This window comes from Ambystoma mexicanum, chromosome 5p (genome assembly GCF_040938575.1).
Source record: "Ambystoma mexicanum isolate Mex_15411 chromosome 5p, UKY_AmexF1_1, whole genome shotgun sequence".
Classification (NCBI taxonomy): Eukaryota; Metazoa; Chordata; class Amphibia; order Caudata; family Ambystomatidae; genus Ambystoma; species Ambystoma mexicanum.
In genome coordinates, this window is record NC_090930.1 from 656,207,549 (window position 1) to 656,228,968 (window position 21,420).

The window sequence follows — 21,420 nt, forward strand, 5'->3', positions numbered from 1 at the left end:
TCATAATTTTCAGATATTTGACTGTGCCCACCCACCAAAACACACCGCCAACCCCCCTTGTCCTACCTTCCCGCCTTCCCACAGGTGTCCCCAAGAAAATGGTACCTCACATGTGTGGGTGCAACTACTTGGGCGCAAAGGGAAAAGGCTAAATCACTGGTAACCCCAAGTCTTTTGGCAGAGCAGATTTTGAGAAATTTGCTCTTGTGGACAACCCACACATTTGGGCATAGGGTGTCGAAGCTACCAAGGGAAATAGGGAACCCCATGCATTTTCGAAAAGAGGACACCTGTAGGAATCCACAGAGGTGTGATTTGCGCGAATCGCCCCAGAATGTATTACCCACAACCCCTGACAAAGCCTGAAATTTGGCAAAGAAACCACAATTTTCAGACATTTGCCTCCGCCCACCCACCGAAACACGCCGCCAACAACACATGTCCTACCGTCCCGTGTTCCCACAAGTGTCTGCACGAAAACGGTACCTTACATGTGTGGGTGCACCTACCTGGGCGCAAAGGGAAGAGGCTAAACCACTGGTAACCCCAAGCCTTTCGGCAGAGCAGATTTTGCTCATGTGGACAACCTACAGTTTTTTGTCTAGGGTATCGTAGCCACCAATGAAAACAGGGAACCCCATGCACCTCAGAAAAGAAGACACCAGCGAGCACCCCCCTTTCTACCAAAAACATGCATCTAGCAATCCGCTAGCAATCTGCCCCCAGGGATGGCTACATGAGATGACCCGCATCCATTTGGGGGAGGGGGAAGAGGGCCACCCCTCTTTCCACTAAAAACATCACTGGTGGTTTAGTGGCCCCCCACACCCACCCACAACAAGTTATATATTGTTTTTTGCCCCTTTCCTAGGGGCAGATGGGCACATAAGTGTGCTCATCTGCCCCCAGGGTAGGCAAAACATACTGCCCCATGCATTGGAGGGCCATGTCAATGTTTTCTGGTGGTCCTCTCCCCCCCACCCCAAATGGATGAGGGACATCTCATGTACTCCTTTCTAGGGGCAGATTGCATTAGCAATCTGTCCCCGAAGAGTGTCACAACTGAACTTAAGGGAGGAGGATTTCAATCCCCTCTCCCGAACCACAGAAGCCGAATGGATCGACCCCTCCCACCGTGGTTGGCACGGGCGCCTGGATGTTCGAATTACAGGTAGCCACGTGGCAGCCAATGGGGGGGAAGAAGGAATTAGGGAAAGGGGATGGGCAAATAAAGGGAAGGAAGGGAAGACAACAAGACATAAACAGCAAAAGACCCCTACAATTCCTGACTAGATAGCGTAATACTCCTGCAACCTGACCTGACTCTATCTTCAGTAATTAGTAGAACATAACATAACCTTCATACCATATATAACTCATTATACATGACCTCCTGTATGTTAGCAATCATGACGTAAAGCCACAATACACAGATCGTGAGCAAACATGGATTAACATAACACACTGCACATAGAAAGGTGCTTTTCTCCATGTGGAAAAGCCAAATAACTGGAAATGCGGATTAGTAGGGATGTTGGCACTCATGACTTAAAGCCACAATACACAGATCGTGAGCAGAGAACATTGAGACATACACATGCCTCACAAACATGGATTAACATAACACACTGCACATAGAAAGGCGCTTTTGTAGAAAAGCCAAATAACTGGAAATGCAGATTAGTAGGGTTGTTTTTCCCTGGTATTTAGAACGTGAAGAAAACAATGTGCCTGCAACCAGACTGGCATTTATCTTGCCCAAAACCTCGTTATCACATTAGACCAATGATTTATGAGAGTTCACTTAACTCATGGTCCGGACGTTTTCCTTGTTACGTCCGGACATAAATGCTTGAAGCATCTGTTTCACTCCATATCACCGCCGCAACCCGGCAAAACAAACAAACACAGAAATACATAACTGATGGTCCGGGAGCCTCCTGCGGCTGACCTGGACCTGTAGCACTGGATCAGGTTAAGGAGTGTGCACCGCCGCAACCCGGGGAATAAAGATGCCTGGAGGCATAGCCGGCGTGACGCCTTCACGCCGCCCGCTTACACCTCTAGCGTTGCTGCTCCGCTCCTGCCGCCGCCGCCGCCCGTGCTCTCCAACATTAATCAATAGCAACTGAGCATGGGCGGGTGGCCGTTAAGAGCCCAATCCCTAATTGCAAAGTGCCGGCAGCTGAGTACCGGCAGGGCCAAGGAAATACACATTCCCCATGCCTGCTGGGAATTGTAGTTTTTAGATATGCCGTACCTGCTTCCTCCTGCACCACAGGCCCTTATTCCTGACATTACCTCCCCTTCCAGGGCTCTTCCCAGGACCTGCTTTTTCCAGATATTTTGCATGAAACATTCTTACCAGACGAGGTGCATGAACTGCACTAGCAGGTTGCCAGGAGCAGTCTTCCAGTCCATATCCAGCCCACTGGATCAGATACCACAACACTTGTCTCCTCCTTTTTGAGTCCAAAATCTGCTTTACTTCATATTCCACATGACCCTCTTTGTGGATGGCTGGAGGTCTCTGCACGCGTGTTCCAGGCGCTGTGGGTTTAAGCAGACACACATGGAATACCGGGTGGATTCTCAGAGACTTAGGCAAACACAATTTCACAGCAACTTCTGACACGATTTTTACTATTTCATAGGGTCCAATAAATTTAGGAGCAAATTTTTGAGATCCTATTAGAGGCAAATTGCGTTTGGATAGCCACACCTTATCCCCCACCTTGTACTGAGGAGCCTCCCGTCTCTTTTTGTCTGCATACATCTTATATTGAGTTTTTGCATATTCAAGATTATCTTGCGCTTTCTGTCTAATGGTTAGAAGCAATTGTTTTCTGTTTTGGAGTATTGGAAAATTTTCAACATTTGGTAGCTGCTCCGGCAACATTTCCTGTACCTGCCCATACAAGCACTCATTGGGAGCCATTCCCAGGGAAGCATGTTCAGCATTATTATAGGTGAATTCAGCTAACCATAATGCTTGAACCCATGACTCCATTCCTTCATGTAAATAACAGCGCAAGTATTGCTCCAGCGTCTGGTTAACTCTTTCAGTTTGTCCATCGGTCTGGGGATGATAACTAGTGGACAGGGCACAATTGATTCCTAACATCTGACAGAAAGCGCGCCAAAACCTTGATGTAAACTGCGGTCCCCTATCAGACACAATAGTATGTGGTAGTCCATGAAGGCGAACCACATGCTGCAAAAACAATTCTGCCAATTCCCCTGCTCCTGGAATGCCTCTACAAGGCACAAAGTGAGCCTGTTTAGATAAGTAATCCACTTTCACCCATATCGTATCATACTGATCATCCGGTGGTAAGTCTGTGATAAAGTCCATTGATATGTGTGTCCATATTTTGGTGGGAGTGGGCAATGGTTTAAGTAAACCTGACTTCTTGGTGTGATCAGCTTTACTTTGTACGGATGTTTCACATTCCTGCACGTACCTGGTTACTTCTTGTCTCAAATTGGGCCACCAAAGGTATCTTTCCACTAGAGTCTGTGTCTTTTTACTCCCTGAATGTCCAGCCAAAGGGGAATTATGGCACCAATGCATAGCCTTCGTTTGGAGTTCCAAAGTAGGCAAATATAATCTTCCATCATAATAAGGGAGATTCTCTTTAAATGTTTCCAAAGGGTTATTCACTCCCCAACTCTGATTCTTTTGATTCCTCATTGCCTGTTTCACCTGCTTCATCAACTTAGAGACTACGGCCCCTACATCCCTCTCTGCCGGGATTATAGATTTTGTTTCAGATACCATGTTGTCCATGTTTTGTTGGCGTACTAAGGCATCTGCCTTTCCATTTCTTTTTCCCGGGCGGAAGGTCACCACAAAATCAAACTCGTTGAAGAATTGAGACCACCGTAGTTGTCTAGGACTCAATGTGTGAGCCGTCTTAAAGTACTGTAGATTTTTATGGTCTGTCACTACCAACACCTGATGTTTAGCCCCCAGTAAATAATGTCTCCATTCCAAGAAGGCTGCCCTGATAGCTAACAATTCTTTATCAGTGATGGAATAATTTTGTTCACATGGAGTGAGCTTTCGTGAATAGTAGGCTACTGGATGCCAACTTCCTTCTGGATCCTTCTGAGATAAGAACGCCCCTATGGCCACATTGGACACATCAGTTTCTACTTGAAACATCCTATCCAAATCTGGATGTCGTAATACTGGAGCTGAGGTAAATGCCATTTTTAATTCTTGAAAAGCTTTTTCCGCCCCCAAATCCCAACAAAAACTTGTTGCCTTTCTTAATCTTGTTATAGGTGCCACAATCTGAGAAAAATTAGTAATGAATCGTCTATAGAAATTGGCGAAACCCAAAAAAGATTGAATATCTTTAACACACTGGGGTTTGGGCCAATCCAGGACTGCTTGCACCTTGCTTTTGTCCATAATTATCCCTTCCGGGGGCAATATGAAGCCCAAAAACTCCACTCTTTTCACATGAAAGGCACATTTTTCCAATTTCACGTATAACTGATGTTCTTGTTATTTCTTTAACACTGCCCTTACATGGCTCACATGCTGTTCTTGTGAATTGGAATAAATTAGAATGTCATCAATATATTCAATAACAAAGATGTCCAAAAACTCACTCAAAACCTCCTGCATAAAAAATTGAAATGCCGCAGGAGCATTACATAAACCAAAAGGCATAACCAAATATTCAAATAATCCAAACTTAGTTCTAAATGCAGTTTTCCACTCATCACCTTCCTTGACATGAATCAAATGATAAGCTCCCCGTAAATCAAGTTTTGTGTACACCACTGCGGTTTTCACTTCATCCAGCAGTCCAGAAATTAAAGGGATTGGATATCTGTTTTTACTGTCACCTTGTTCAATGCACGATAATCAATACATGTCCTCAACGTACGTTCTTTTTTAGGCACAAAAAATAATGGGGATGAGACTGGTGATGTGGAATGTCGAATGAATCCTTTCTTTAACATATCATCCAAATACTCTCTCAGATGTTGGTTTTCAGTTTCCGTTAATGCATAGATTCTGCTACATGGCAGTTTAGCCCCAGGTTCTAACTCTATAACACAGTCATATGGACTATGGGGAGGCAATTGTTCCGCTCCTCCTTTGTCGAACACATTTACAAACTCTTGATATTGAGCCGGAACCTGTAACCCCACAGCCCCCACCACTTGCACTGCCCGTGGCTGATCTGCCAAAAACAATGCAGGGCTCACCTCCTCCTCAATGTGACCAATGCATTCTGGATTCTCAAAAATCTCTCTAGCTACCCAATCAATTCTTGGATTATGCTGAGTCAACCAAGGAATTCCTAAAATATGACCAAATTGGGGAGCTGCGATTAGATCCAGTACAATGTCCTCCACATGTCCAGACTGACACCTCATTTCTATGGGTTGAGTTTGCTGACAAATGGGTCCTGAAATTAAAGGCGACCCATCCACCGACTGCACCCCTTCCACCTGAGTCTTTTCTCTCAATGGCAACCCCAGTCTTTTGGCCAAATCAATGTCAATAAAATTTCCAGTTGCCCCTGAATCTATCATGGCTGACACCATCTGTTTTGTACAAGCAATAAATAAAGTTACCAGAATATACAAATGAGAATTACCTTTTCGTGAAGTATTTGCTACCCAAGTGGGGAACTTTTCAACCACTAAGCCTGACACCTGTGTTCCACCTAAGGCCGGCCCAATCCTTTTCCCGACTCGCCTTTGCTCTTATCTCCACCACCTATCTTCTTGGGAGTATTTGGACAAGTACGAATATAATGTCCAGGTTGACCACAGTACAAGCACAAACTGTTAACCTTCCTCTGCTCTTTTTCTGTAGCCGATAAAGGTCCCCTCACCCCTCCAATCTGCATAGGTTCACCTTCACCATTTCTGTTCACCCTTCCTCTATCCAATCGTACAAAAGGTACCACCTCTGGTTTTTTCCTATCTCCCTTTCGTTCATTCATCCGATGATCCAACCTTAATGCCAAAGCAATCATAGCTGTACATGTGTTGGGCTGAGGCTCCACCTGTGCCATAGCGTCTTTTAATTCTTCTTTCAATCCCTGATAGAATAAAACTGTATGTTTATTCTCTGGCCAATCTGTTTCAATTACCAGTCTATTGAAGTGTGTCACATAAGAAACCAAATCTCTGGTACCCTGTTTTAGTGCCAATAACGCCTTGTCTTGTGCCAATGACACTTCCCTTCGGTCAAACTATCGACCAAATTCTGCCAGAAAATTATCCCAATTATACAATAATGGATCATCTTTCTGTACCAATGGCAACGCCCAAGCGGCCGCATCTCCTGTTAGGTATGAAATTACAAAGGCAGTTCTTGCTTGAATAGTCTCAAAGGCCGATGGTTTACACAGAAAATGTAACCTACACTGGGTCAAGAACGTCATGTATTTTTTTTTGTCCCCAGAAAAGCTTTCGGGCGCTGCCAAGGGCACACTACTGGGAGCTTGAACCACAACAGTGGGCGTTCTTGTTCCTGTTCTACCGGTAGAAGACCCTGCTTCCTCCAACTGAGTCCCTTGTGCTACCAATCCTTGCATTCTTCAAAGTGCTAGATTCCTGTCTGAGATGTATCAATTCCACCTGAATATCCTGTGGTGCCTTTAGCACTTCCGCTAACGAGGGAGGGTTATCCATTTGGCCTGGGTGGTTCACTAATCCCGAAATCGGGGGCTGTTGATTCTGTCACAACTGAACTTAAGGGAGGAGGATTTCAATCCCCTCTCCCGAACCACAGAAGCCGAATGGATCGACCCCTCCCACCGTGGTTGGCACGGGCGCCTGGATGTTCGAATTACAGGTAGCCACGTGGCAGCCAATGGGGGGAAGAAGGAGTTAGGGAAAGGGGATGGACAAATAAAGGGAAGGAAGGGAAGACAACAAGTCATAAACAACAAAAGACCCCTACAATTCCTGACTAGATAGCGTAATACTCCTGCAACCTGACCTGACTCTATCTTCAGTAATTAGTAGAACATAACATAACCTTCATACCATATATAACTCATTATACATGACCTCCTGTATGTTAGCAATCATGACGTAAAGCCACAATACACAGATCGTGAGCAAACATGGATTAACATAACACACTGCACATAGAAAGGTGCTTTTCTCCATGTGGAAAAGCCAAATAACTGGAAATGCGGATTAGTAGGGATGTTGGCACTCATGACTTAAAGCCACAATACACAGATCGTGAGCAGAGAACATTGAGACATACACATGCCTCACAAATATGGATTAACATAACACACTGCACATAGAAAGGCGCTTTTGTAGAAAAGCCAAATAACTGGAAATGCAGATTAGTAGGGTTATTTTTTCCCTGGTATTTAGAACGTGAAGAAAACAATGTGCCTGCAACGAGAATGGCGTTTATCTTGCCCAAAACCTCGTTATCACATTAGACCAATGATTTATGAGAGTTCACTTAACTCATGGTCTGGACGTTTTCCTTGTTACGTCTGGACATAAATGCTTGAAGCATCTGTTTCACTCCATATCACCGCCGCAACCCGGCAAAACCAACAAACACAGAAACACTTAACTGATGGTCCGGGAGCCTCCTGCGGCTGACCCAGACCTGTAGCACTGGAGCAGGTTAAGGAGTGTGCACCGCCGCAACCCGGAGAATAAAGATGCCTGGAGGCATAGCCGGCGTGACTCCTTCACGCCACCCGCTTACACCTCTAGCGTTGCTGCTTCGCTCCTGTCACCGCTGCCGCCCGTGCTTTCCAACATTAATCAACAGCAACTGAGCACGGGCGGGTGGCCGTTAAGAGCCCAATCCCTAATTGCAAAGTGCCGGCAGCTGAGTACCGGCAGGGCCAAGGAACTACACATTCCCCATGCCTGCTGGGAATTGTAGTTTTTAGATATGCCGTACCTGCTTCCTCCTGCACCACAGGCCCTTATTCCTGACAGGGAGGGCTACATGAGATGCCCCACATCTATTTGGGATGGAGGGGGAGGGCCACCCCCCTTCCACTAAAAACATCCATGTTGGTTTAGTGCCCCCCACACCCATCCAAAACAAGTTATAATTTTTGTATGTTTTGTTTTGTTTGGAATGCCAAAAAGGACGAGCTATCTCGTCCTTGGCACTACAAACATAATGTCAGGATGAGATACCTCGTCCTTGGCATTTAAAAGGTTAAGGTGTTGGAAAGAGTTATTTAATACCACCTTACTAACTTTGACACAGACAACCTTTGTGACTTTTGTTTCCGCTCTTGCCACTTCATTGAAACTGCTCTCAGGAACGTCTCCAACTTTATTGGCTCTGCTAAACGTTCCAACCTATCCTCTATCCTAATCCTCCTCAATGCATCTGCTGCCTTTTGATACTGTCGATCACTCAAATCTCCTCAACACTCTCTCTGCTTGAGATTAGTGATCGAGCACTTGCCTGGCACCTCATCATTTCTATGTTTCCTGGAAGAACAACAGCTCTCAACTCCCCCTTTTACTTTTGGTGTTTGGCAAAGCTCTATCTTGAGCCCCCCCCCCTATTCACGCTGTACACTTCTGCTCTCTGGCCCTTATCTCCGCCTTTGTGTTCTCATACCATATCTATTCAGATAACACCCACATCTTTTTTCTTTTTCCTGAACTCTCCACTGACCTATCTACCAAACTCAATGACTGTCTTCCTGGTATTAAATACTGGATGACCTCACACTCTCTTATGTTCCCATCACAGTGCTGACCCAGTGAAACCACCTCTACTGTGGCAAGATAACACAGACCAATAAGCAACCCAAACCATGACAACACAGAGAAATGGGAGTAATAAGGCTCAGTCTTCATATCCAACAAAAAGAGAAACCCAGGATGAGACTGCGCCCAGTTTTTCAAAAACGTGGTTTAATATGTACATTTTCCAAAAAGTGCCCTTTCAGATGACACGTGTTTCGGTCCCCTCTGAGACCTTCTTCAAATCAGGGCTAATCATTATATCACAAAAAATAAAAAATTTACATTTCCAAACATATTCAAACATCAACAAAAAATGGTATGTTAAGTCACATGTTTACATAAAAGATGCAAATAATACACTGAAGTAAGAATTGTTCATAGAAAAGAATGATAAATAATAAATCACAAATAAAATTAAAAGGAGAGACAAAAATAGGGTTGGAGATTGGGAGGGAAATGGAGGGTCATGGGATCAACAAAGATACCTTAATTAGTCAATGCTTGATATAGGGTCACATTCTTATTTTAAAACTGTAGCAAATGTTTTTGTTTTACCTTGATTTCTCTAATGCCCCTTATTTGGTTTAGCAGAAAAGTATCCGCTCTTCAAATATCGGGTTAGATCCCTTTGAAAAAATAAATGTATCATAATATCACTTCTGGCATAATTACGGGATCTCTTATAGGCCTAGTATTTGTTTAAGTGAGAACGTTACATCCTCAGCCTAAGTTACATTTGTTAAGTTACTTAGGTAATGTTGTCTCTGATGCGCGTTATTTAACTTGCATCCTAGACCGCAATGTGGTCCAAAATACGGGTGCTCATTTCTATTTTGGAAAATATAAAAGTTCGTCTGTTTTGCAAAGCATAATAATTGCGTATTGGTTTTTAACAAAATGAAACGTCTGGTTTAGAGATGTTCTAAAAGTATAATCCTTGCGTGCGCGCATGAACGCCACCTTCTGCAGAAGTAAAGCACAGAGTGAGCTATTCTCTATCTCGCACACGGACGTGCGGAGTGTAATTGTACAGGGATACACAGTGCCGCAATTCTGAGACGGGCTCTAACCTGATGCCAGTGGTCTCGCGTTCGATCGCGTGCTGCCAAATGTCCAGAGGGGCGTCTGTAGGCGTCCTCTCCCTTGTTATTCTATTCCTCAGTTGCCATGACAACGGGCCTGTGCATAAGTCTGTTTTCTATGGCAAGTCTAGCTATTCCACTATATAATATGGCGGCCATTTTAAGGTGGTGATTTTAACCATACTGTGTGCTACATGATCCTATTGTAAATAATCGAGGGGAGTACAAGATCAAACAAATCCAGGATCACAAGAAAATATAAACAAAAGATTCACCAGAGAGAGCACAAAAGAACAAAACAGAACAAAATAGGACAGAACCTTGTCCTGAACCTATCCAGAAGAGAGATATCTCTGGAAGAAAATAAGTTACTTAACAAAGGACTGTCATTCGCCCCTACGGCGAAGCATAACGAGACGGATTTACGCATAGATTTATTTAAATTTTTACAAAAATTCAAACTTAAAAAGTTTTTCGCCACCAAAACACCAGGGACTTATAAACAACAAACAAAGATACAACCAAGTGACCTGAGCATTAAAGAAATAGAAGAAATTCACCTACTCAGATCATTGCAGAGCCTGCTGAGTATGACATCACCCAAGTACTACGAGACCTGAATGTGGAACCAGACATGCTACCGACCAAGGAGCTGAAACCAGTTTCAAAATTTGTACCTCAATTTGCAGCAGACAATATTATTGACACCTTTTACAAAGCGGTATCACAGGACCTCTATCGGACAGAGCTAAAAAGACATCAGATAAAAGCCAACAGAACCTAACTATCAATGAACAGGAAGCCCTCCACCATCTAGAGACTGACCGCTCCATCGTAATAAAAGAAGCGGATAAGGTAGGGAACATTGTTATTATGAATAGAGAGGACTACTTAGAGATGGCCAGGAAACATCTGAAAACTCCAGGCTGCTATGAAACACTGTCCACCAACCCAACCAAACCAATAGTACTGAAAAAATCAAGAACTGGCACCACAAGGGTCTCCTTACAGACGACGAGAAAAGTTTCCTTATCATCAAGGATTCCACAACACCGATCATGTACTTCCTGCCAAAGGTGCACAAGGAATAGGACCAGATACCTGAAGGCCGACCAATTCTTACTGGAATAGGTTGGGCAACTGAAAATATGACCCAATACCTGGATAATATCCTTAGACCCAGAGCAATGAAATTGAAGGCATACCTAAAGGACACTACCGACGTCATATTCAAGCTAAAACCTTTAATTTGGGAAGAAGATCATCAACTTGCTACATTGGATGTAAGGGCATTATATACATCTATTCACCATGCATGGGCTTTGAAAGCAATATATCACACTTTCAAGGAAGACTCGGCATCAATGTATCAACAAATCCAAATGGTAAAAGAAATGTTGGAACTAACATTCGAATGTAACATCTTCAACTTTAATAACTGTTATTATAGACAGACCAAGGGTGTTGCAATGGGCACTAAATACGCCCCAGCCTTAGCGAACATCTTTATGGGTCTGTTTGAAGACACAGTCATTTATCAAGATAAAGCATATCAGAAAGAACTTGTGCACTGGATGAGATACATCGATGATGTACTAATAATATGGAAAGGTACAACCTCAGAATTCACAAACTTTAAGGACAGAATCAATCACAACAGAATGGGCATACAATTCACAGGCATCTGCAATAAGACAAGCATAGACTTTCTGGATCTCACATTATATATTGAGAACAACCAAATCAGAACTCGTACATACCGGAAACCAACGGAAGTGAACACGACTTTACATGCAGAAAGCTGCTGCTACAGACCCACCATCCTCAATATACCTTCAGGGGAATTTCTAAGAGCCAGGATAAACTGTCAGACAATGGACCATTTTGAGAAGGAATGCACGCTTTTAACATCGAGATTTCTGGCAAGGGGCTACACGGAGCAATGTGTCAAAAGAGCTTTAGATAAAAGCATAGCAACAACACAAGAACAAACGCTAACACCCAAGAACAAAGTGACGGAACTACCAACGATTGGTTTTATCACTAAATATAGTAGTGACCATAGAACCTTGTATAAAATCTTAGCCAAACATTGGTACCTTCTCAAACTGGATGAGAACATTGCGAACAATGTAGACGACAAACCAAGGATTATTTATAAAAAGGCACAAACCTTGAAGCACAAACTAAGTCCCTCAAACCTCCCAGACCTAATTATGGAAGAGCCATCAAACTGGTTGAAAACAACAACAAACGGATTTAGAAAATGTGGGTCATGCACAATGTGAAAATATGCGCACAACAAAACAGACTAATTTTCTGGCGCAAATAATAAAACTCTGAACATTTTACAATCTATTAACTGCAGGTCAAAACATGTAGTCTATGGAATCATATGTGTCTGCAGCCTGGTGTATATTGGCAGCACGATCAGAGAATTAAGGATTCGTGTCAGAGAACACTTAGCTAAAATCGGCAGTCAGGATCCAAGACTACCACTTGCATGCCATTGGCAAGAGAAACATCAAATGGACAATAAGGTGGATATAAAATTCATTGGCCTCCAGAGAATCACATTAGGTAAAAGAGGTGGGAACAAGGAAAAGAAACTGAGACAAGCAGAGGCGAGAATAATCTGTAAACTAAACTCTACAGTCCTCGGCTTGAACACGGACAATGAGATGGTGTCCTTTCTTTAAGGGACCTCACATTACAGTATGGCTCACCTATTAACAAAGAACAAAGGAAATGGGTCTATATACATAGTCAGACAATCTAATTACCACCATAAGATGTTCTTCGAAATAAAACACAGTAACTGATAGTCTGGATAGGCCATAGGACGTACTAAACCTCACCAAGATTTCCGAGATAATTTATTCGGGATGTTTTTGGGTGCTCATTATTCTTGATAATTAACTATGGTTTTAGGACCAAATGATCTGCTTTTGGAAATCAGTAAATATTACTATATAGCAATTGTTTGCATCTTAATTTGGGATGTAACCTACCCACTGCATTAGAGAGCATATTATTTGGGGCCTCCGAAGGGCGCGTAGACAGCACAGCTGAATGCGCATACCACCACATTACAACCATACCCGACATCTGTTGAGCATATTTCCTGGCTGGCATCATAGACCCTTTGTGGTCATAGGTAATTGTAATTGTATATACACGGAGACCATACCATTTGGCACCTACCAGAAGGGTTCTGACAACATTTTTCTCAGACGGGATTAAAATATGTAAAACAATATCTTCCGTTTCTGCATCATTTTGGATACAGACACTGACAGTAATTCCTTAACCCATAATATCTCGCAATGAAGGAAAACCATTATTTACAATAGGATCATGTAGCACACAGTATGGTTAAAATCACCACCTTAAAATTGCTGTCATATTATATAGTGGAACAGCTAGACTTGCCATAGAAAACGGACTTATGCACAGGCCCGTTGTCATGGCAACTGAGAAATAGAATAACAAGGGAGAGGACGCCTACAGACGCCCCCTCTAGACATTTGGCAGCATGCGATCGAACGCGAGACCACTGGCATTAGGTAAGAGACCGTCTCGGAATTGCGGCACTGTGTATCCCTGTATAATTATACTCTGCATGTCCGTGTGCGAGATAGAGAATAGCTCACTCGGTGCTTTACTTCTGCAGAAGGTGGCGTTCATGCGCGCATGCAAGGATTAAACTTTTAGAACTCTCTAAAGCAGACGTTTCATTTTGTAAAAAACCAATACGCGATTATTACGCTATGCAAAACAGACAACTTTTATATTTTCCAAAATAGAAACAAGCACCCGTATTTTGGACTACATTGCGGTCTAGGAGGCAAGTTAAATAATGCGCATCAGAGACAACATTACCTAAGTATCTTAACAAATGTAACTTAGGCTGAGGATGTAACGTTCTCACTTAAACAAATACTAGGCCTATAAGAGATCCCGTAATTATGCCAGAAGTGATATCATGATACATGTATTTTTTTCAAAGGGATCTAACCCCATATTTGAAGAGCGGATACTTTTCTGCTAAACCAAACAAGGGGCATTAGAGAAATCAAGGTAAAACAAAAACATTTTCTACAGTTTTGAAATAAGAATGTGACCCTATATCATGCATTGACTAATTAAGGTATCTTTGTTGATCCTATGACCCTCCATTTCCCTCCCAATCTCCAACCCTATTTTTGTCTGGCCTTTTATTTTTATTTGTGATTTATTATTCATCATTCTTTTCTATGAACAATTCTTACTTCACTGTATTATTTGCATCTTTTATGTAAACATGTGACTTAACATACCATGTTTTTTTGATGTTTGAATATGTTTGGAAATGTAATTTTTTATTTTTTGTGATATAATGATGTAGCCCTGATTTGAAGAAGGTCTCAAAGGGGACCGAAACACGTGTCATCTGAAAGGGCACTTTTTGGAACATTTACATATTAAACCACGTTTTTGAAAAACTGGACGCAGTCTCATCCTGGGTTTCTCTTTTTTCGCACTTACATTTATATGTGGTCCTCTCTTGGCTAAACCACTAACCCAGTGAGACGCGACCTGTGGCAAACTCTTGAATAAAAGTGAATTTAAGTACTACTGGAATGAAAATGTCGCCATGCTATACCAGACCAACATAGCCAAGAATCTGTGAAACTTCATATACAACAACACCAAAACTGATCAAAAACTGTCAGATCAAAGAAAAAAAAAAAAAAGAAAAAAAAAAAACTGATCAAAAAAAGACAGATCAAAACTGTCAGCAGGATAAAGAATATGGACTCTCTTATGTTGAACTCCTCCAAAACAGAGGGGCTTTTCTTTCCTGCCAGGTTCTCTCTCTTCTCCTCCCTATACTATTTAGTTCCCACCTGATACTCTTGCCTACTCCTCTTCAGTTAGAAACCTTGGTGTCATCTATGTAAACCTTCAAACACACTACCTTCATCTCTAAAACTGCAATGGCGGCTCTCCTCAACCCCATAAATATCAGGAAAATCAGGCACCTCCTTCCCTTCAAAATCACCAGACATCTCATAACCACTTTTGTTTTCCCTAAACTGGACTACTGTGCCAGTATCCTCTTTGGTCTCCAAACTATGCATTCTGTCCCCTTGACAAGATTATTAATTTTGCTGTTAGGACTCTCTTTGAACTCCCTCGCTTCACCCCTACTACTTCCTCCTAACGGTATCCGGCTGGCTGGCTAACTATGCAAAATAGGGCCAAATTCAAATTCCTCCTACTAGTGATCCATCCACGGTACAGTACCGCTGTATCTATCCTCTTCTATCAACCCCTATAAACCCTCTTGCAGCCTTTGCTCTACCTCCTCCATGACACTTGTGGCACTTCGCCGACCCTGTGCTTCCTCTCGCTTGCGCTCTTTCACTCTTCTTGCTCTGCTTAAATGGAATTCCATCCCCTCGCTAATTCAAAACACGGTCCACATCGATGTATTCAAATGCCAATTGAAAGCCCACTTCCTCACTTCTGAGCTATCCTCTTGGCTCACCTCTCCAGCCTTACTACCTACTCCTTCCCTCACTGCTAACCATACTCTTCCCTGAGTGTTCCCCTCCACACTAGCACTTAATAGTTTGAAGTCACAGTTCATGCTTAGCTGGCTAGACTACATACCTGCTGACACATACCAAGGACAATACAGTGGACACATTTAGGACAAGTATCTGTCCAATTTACCCCTTCTAAAATCTGGCCATCATGCCACTCAAACTCTCCCTATAATAAGACACTCATTGTCTTCCATGTATCTACTATATGACCTTTGATATGCTCCTTTGTGACCAAAAGAGCTTGTTTATCTGTATGTACACGTGCAAGTAAAATACATTTAAAAAATACTGGCGAGCATATGCACACAGAGGAAAGGATGGAGACAGAGTTCTGTGCAGATACATATGGATGCATTAGGTTGGGGGACAGAAATTGGTACACTCTCTGCTCCCACTGTCCACCTGAGTGTAATGCCTGGCTTTGGCAGTAACCCTGGTACGCCTCCCACCCCTGGCTGAGAGTGGATCCTGTCCGCCGTATTTACAAGTTCAATTTCTTGGCATGTTACACTATGGCTATTACAAACAAACTCATTATCTGAATCATGAATCGTGAAAAATCCTCACTAACCCACTCCCTCCATCTGGACGGTGTTTCCGGACCCCTTATCATTTTTTTTTGTGATTACACACTCAATCCCAGTCCAGCACAGCATGTACCAAACTTTACCTTAGACAAAATATATGCTTAAACTCTGCTCCTATGTTCTTCTCCGATGTAACGTCTTACATATTCAGGGTTTGACAGTGGCAAGATGCCAAATCAAAGAACCTATCATGATACATGCTCCCCAATTAACCCTTCCAGTAGGGAATAAAACAATTTCTTAGATATTGATGTCCTATTATTATCTTTGATCTTACTAAGCATGCACACATCCCACTAAATATCATCCCAAGAAGATTTATCACCCCCCTCAAAGTCAAATGACACCTTGTATTGCTCGCCAAGACTGCACGGACAGTTATTTATAACCAGTACATTTGCAGGGCAGAGCAAATACTTTGAACGCAGGTAGACGAAAGCAATGACTCACACCCACACGCACAATTAGAGAATGAGTGCTCTTATACAACTATTTATTCATAGTTAAACATACATAAAGCAACAAGTGATAACACAGAAATAAATCACAGAAAAGATAATAAGCTAACAAGAATACATCACCATGGGCGTAACTGAATTCCTCATCTCACCAGAAGCGGCTGGAAGACCCCAGTAACAGCCAGGCCGAGAGCACAACAGCCCACAGGTATTTCGGAACAAGGCGTTCCTCCTCCGACTGAGGTCTTTGTGCTTTTTGTGCGTGACCTTTCCAGAGCTCTGTATTATATGCCCTCCTCAAAATGGGTGCCAATTTCTCGAACCTTCTGGCATTTGTGCTTGCGTGTTGTTGAGTGAACGTTGGGTGCCGGCCGGCTCGACCGATGGTAAACCCAAGGAGCAAAGCGCTTCCCTCTCCTAAGGCACCACAGAAAACAATTCCATAACTCATCCTCAACTTTGGCACGGGCATAGCAAACAATAACAAACCTTTTAGGGTACCAGCCGGCGAGGGGTGTGGCCTGGAGCTCATGGTGGACAGAGGCTGAGGCGCCGAGCTCCGGACGAGACGCCGCATCTCGATCCTTTTTCGCCATGAGCAGACATAACTCCGGGGCCTCATCAGACCACGGTGGTGCGGAAACAGAATCTTATCAAGAGACAGTGCCTCCGATAAGAAATCGGGACGCAGAACGTCCACAATCCTGCCCGTTCTACCCTACCCCCCCGTCCCTGCCGACACTTAAGATGGCGACCGTTCCATGACGCCGCATCAACCCAAGACCAGGCAGCCAGCTATTCCCGCCGCAGCGTCCGCAGAAGGAGAGAGGCGTCACGACCGCGGTCGCGGCACACATGAACCCGCTGAGGCACTGGAGACCGCTGCACTCTACCGGCCTCTGCAACCCAGACCACGCTGCAATCGTGTGCCATCCCCGTGAGAGGGTGAGACTCCACACGCAACGCATCGGGCATCAGACAGCCAGACACGGCTTTTTCCCGCATCCGACCGCAGAAGCCCGAAACACGCTGGAAAGCACATAGGACTTTGGGAAAGTCCAAATCCACGAGAGACGTAAGGGGGAAACCGCGAGGAGACACAGCATCAGCCCCCTGCCATTTGTGAGATCCCTACGTTGCCGAGTCCCGCGGAGAGCAAAGCCAAAGTCACTGAGGTGAGGAGACCTGGGGGGCACGCTACCAGACTAAGGGGGGTATATGAACCACCACATTGCTTCGTGCCCCGTGGCACCCTGACCACAAGCCCATGGCGCCCCACCTACAGGAACCACTAGAGGAAAGAGGACAATAATCCCAACCTGCTGTGCGAGACCCCAGGCCCCTAACATTGGGTACTCCCCAAAACATCCATTAGCAACAAAGAGACACCAAAATCATTTGGAACACTCACGCTACTGCGCCACAAGCGCCGCAATTTGCGTGGGGCCCGCGCCTCTCCAGGCAACTGCAACAGTACAACCCCCACGAACCTACCGGATCCTGAGACTCAGCATAAGGGCCATAAGCGAGAATAGAGGCACGACTCTCACTAGACAGGCCCAGCGCTATAGCGCCAAGACTTTAACATGTCCTCCGGGAGCAAACCGAAACCCCCCACAATGGACACGTACGTCACCACCAAGTCAAAAAACCCAGTGTAACGCTCACCTGGCTCCCACGGAGGCGCTGGTCTGGTCTGGGTTGCTGTGGCCTCTTCAAGCGTGATGCGCAGAATTCGGACCACCGATTGAACAGGACCCCCAAATCTTGCTTGTCGGGCCCGTAGGAATATCCTTCTGCAGATGAGAAAGGGGATTAACTGTCTGCTGAATAATGTGCTTGCTCCCCGCTTTCCCCCTTCGTTCTCCTCTGACTTCCTCCAAAACCCCCGGTTTAAGCTCACCTTATGGTTTGGAAGGATGAACTCTCCATCCTGCTTCTGATGCAGGGGCGCGCGTTCGTCCAGTTACTTCATTGGTTTTCAGAATGGCGCTGGCAAATCCACTTGTCTTTACTGAGCGATACGCCGTAAGTATGAAGATGCAAAAGTTCAAGTGTGAGCCTCCTTTTATGTTGTCTTTTTCTGTCCTTTATTTCAGGTGCAGAACAAAGGCGATGCGTTGAGGGGTTGAATTGCCGGGGTAAAATCAGGTGAGTCAGTGATGAGGGCGACCCCTCTAAATGTCTTTATAATTCCCCAGTAATGTCTTTTGTCCTTTCCCCATAGGGGCCGGGGTGCGGACCTGCCAGAGATGTGGCGTCGACCCGAGATGTGGAATGGCTCACCAAGAATAGCCGGTAAGTAATATGGCTGAAAATCCGGCTTTCCTCTTGTGTTCCCTGGCTCACCTTTTGTCTCTTCTTCTCTCCCTTAGGTGCGGTGCAGAGATGTGACGACCGGCACTGAGAGCCGCGATGGAGCCGGGCGGCGTCTCGGGAACAGGTGAGTGAAGTGCGGCGCTGCAGCGAATAACGCAGTGCTTTTAAATGGAAGTCTTCCTTCAGGAATGCTGGCGTGAAGATTCCGGATGCAGGTAAGAAGGTTGAAATAGTTCTTGGTTTTCACCTTTCTCTTCTATTATTCCCTTACAGGTGTTCCAGGTTCGAGGCGGGCGTGGCCGGAGTCCAGGTGCAGGAGCAGACACGGTGAGCGTTCAGCTGCTGGGATGCAGAACAACGCGAAGCACGTGTGGCTTAAATAGCCTTGGAAGAAGTTCCAGGTGAGTATTCTTCCACAGCCCCACCCAAGTAACAAAATAGTTCCTTCAGAAAAATAGTCCCTCCTAAGCCTCATTTGGCTTGGTTCTTCATGCAGCATGGTCTGCATCAGGTGAGTGTGCAGCATGGTCTGCTTCAGGTAAGTGCACCAAACACTTCCCTTTATGAGCCTGACGCCTATGGCGCCAGGACTGATGTCCAACATGAGCCTGGCGCCAACGGCGCCAGGACAGAGTCCAAAGAGCCCCTATAAAGGGCCGCTGGGCTTTTACCCGGGGGCATGATGCCTGCTCCCGGGGGTGCTGGGCCTGGCCTGGTGCTCTGGGGGTAGGCATCATGACAGCACTCTCCCCCAAGGCCCCTCCCAAGGCCTTTTCCCCAGGAGGTTTCGGTTTGTTCGGGAAATTCCGATGGAACCTTTTTACTAGCCGAGGTGCATTTACGTGGTCGCTGGGTTCCCAAGATCTTTCCTGAGGCCCGTACCCCTTCCAATCAATTAGATAGAAAAGTTTTGATTTTGAGATCTTAGAGTCCAAAATGTTCTTCACCTCGAATTCAGGCTCCCCATCTATCTGGATTGGTTCTGGTGGCTTTATTAATCTGGTTCCTGGTTGCACTGGTTTCAAAAGTGACACATGAAAGACGGGATGAATCCGCATGTTAGCTGGTAGATCTAGTTTGACTGCCACTGGGTTAATTATAGCTTTGATCGAGTAAGGGCCTAAATACCTTGGATTAAAAGTCTGAGGTCCCTTGAGTGATAAGTGTTTGGTAGCCAACCATACTTGATCCCCTATGTGGTATGGAGGCGCCTCCTTACGATGCAGATCCGCATTCTTTTTGTATTTCTCTTTCGCATGTTGTAAGTGTGCAGTAGCATCCTTGAAGGCTTGAGTAATCGTAGAATGCAAATGGTCGACTGCGGGCATTTCGAGGCTCAAAGGTGAGTCCAGGTCTGAAGTACGAGGGTGATGTCCATATAGGGTATAAAAGGGGCTCTGACCAGTTCCAGAGTGTATCGAGTTATTGTATGCATATTCAGCCACCCATAAAATGTCCTTCCAATTACCCTCCGATTGGTGCAACATACATCGTAGATATTGTTCAAGGGTCTGGTTCGTTCTCTCCGTCTGACCATCGGTCTGTGGGTGGTGACTGGTTGAGAGTCTTACGTCGATTTGTGCCAGTTGACAACACTTTTTCCAAAAACAAGAAATGAACTGGCTTCCCCGATCGGAGATTAGTATGGACGGGAATCCATGCAGACGGATGACATTTTCGAGGAATTCCTTGGCAAGAAAAAAAGCTGAAGGTAATCCTTTCAACGGAATAAAATGGGCCATCTTGGAAAATAAATCCACCACAATCAGAATAGTATTGTATCCATTACAAGAGGGCAGGTCCGTGATAAAATCTAGTGACAAGGTGTGCCAAGGTGCTGGTGGAATGTCTAAGGGTTGAAGAAGACCGGCGGATTTTGTTTTTTGACCTTTGTTTTGGGCGCAAACTCCACAGGACATCACGAAAGATTTAATATACTTTCGCCAGGACGGCCACCAGAAATGTCTCTGTTTTGGCAATGCCAGGATGTCCTTCCATCAGAGTATCGTGATGACGGGAAATAACCAGTTCTTGCAATTCCTTTTCTGGCAAAAATAAACGTCCTTGGAAGTAAGGTAAGCCATCGTTGATTGAAAAGGCAGACCCCCTTTTGATCCAATCCTGCAAGGCTGAAGAGTCTAGGAATAGTTTTACCCGTGCTTGAATGTCTTCAAGGGTTTGTAAAGTGGTTATCCCCAAGATTCTTTGTTTGGGAATTATCGGCACAGGTTCTGAGTTTGTGTCCATTTCTCACATTCCAATTCGAGATAGCGCGTCCGCTTTGCCATTCTTACAGCCAGGACGGTAGGTGATTACAAAATCAAACTCAGCAAAGAATAAAGCCCATCGGAGCTGTCGTGAAGACTGAGCCTTGGCAGTTTTTAAATATTGTAAATTTCGGTGATCAGTGATCACGGTGATGGTATGCCTGGCGCCAAGAAGATAATGCCGCCAAGCCTTAAAGGCGGACTTAATGGCTAATAATTCCTTATCGGTGATTGCATAATTTATCTCCGGCGGCGAGAACTTTCTGGACCAAAATGCTACGGGGTGCAGTTGGTTGGTTTTGGGGTCTCTCTGAGACAGGACAGCTCCCTTGGCTAAGCTGGATGCATCGGTTTCGACTATATATGGGAGATCAGGACGC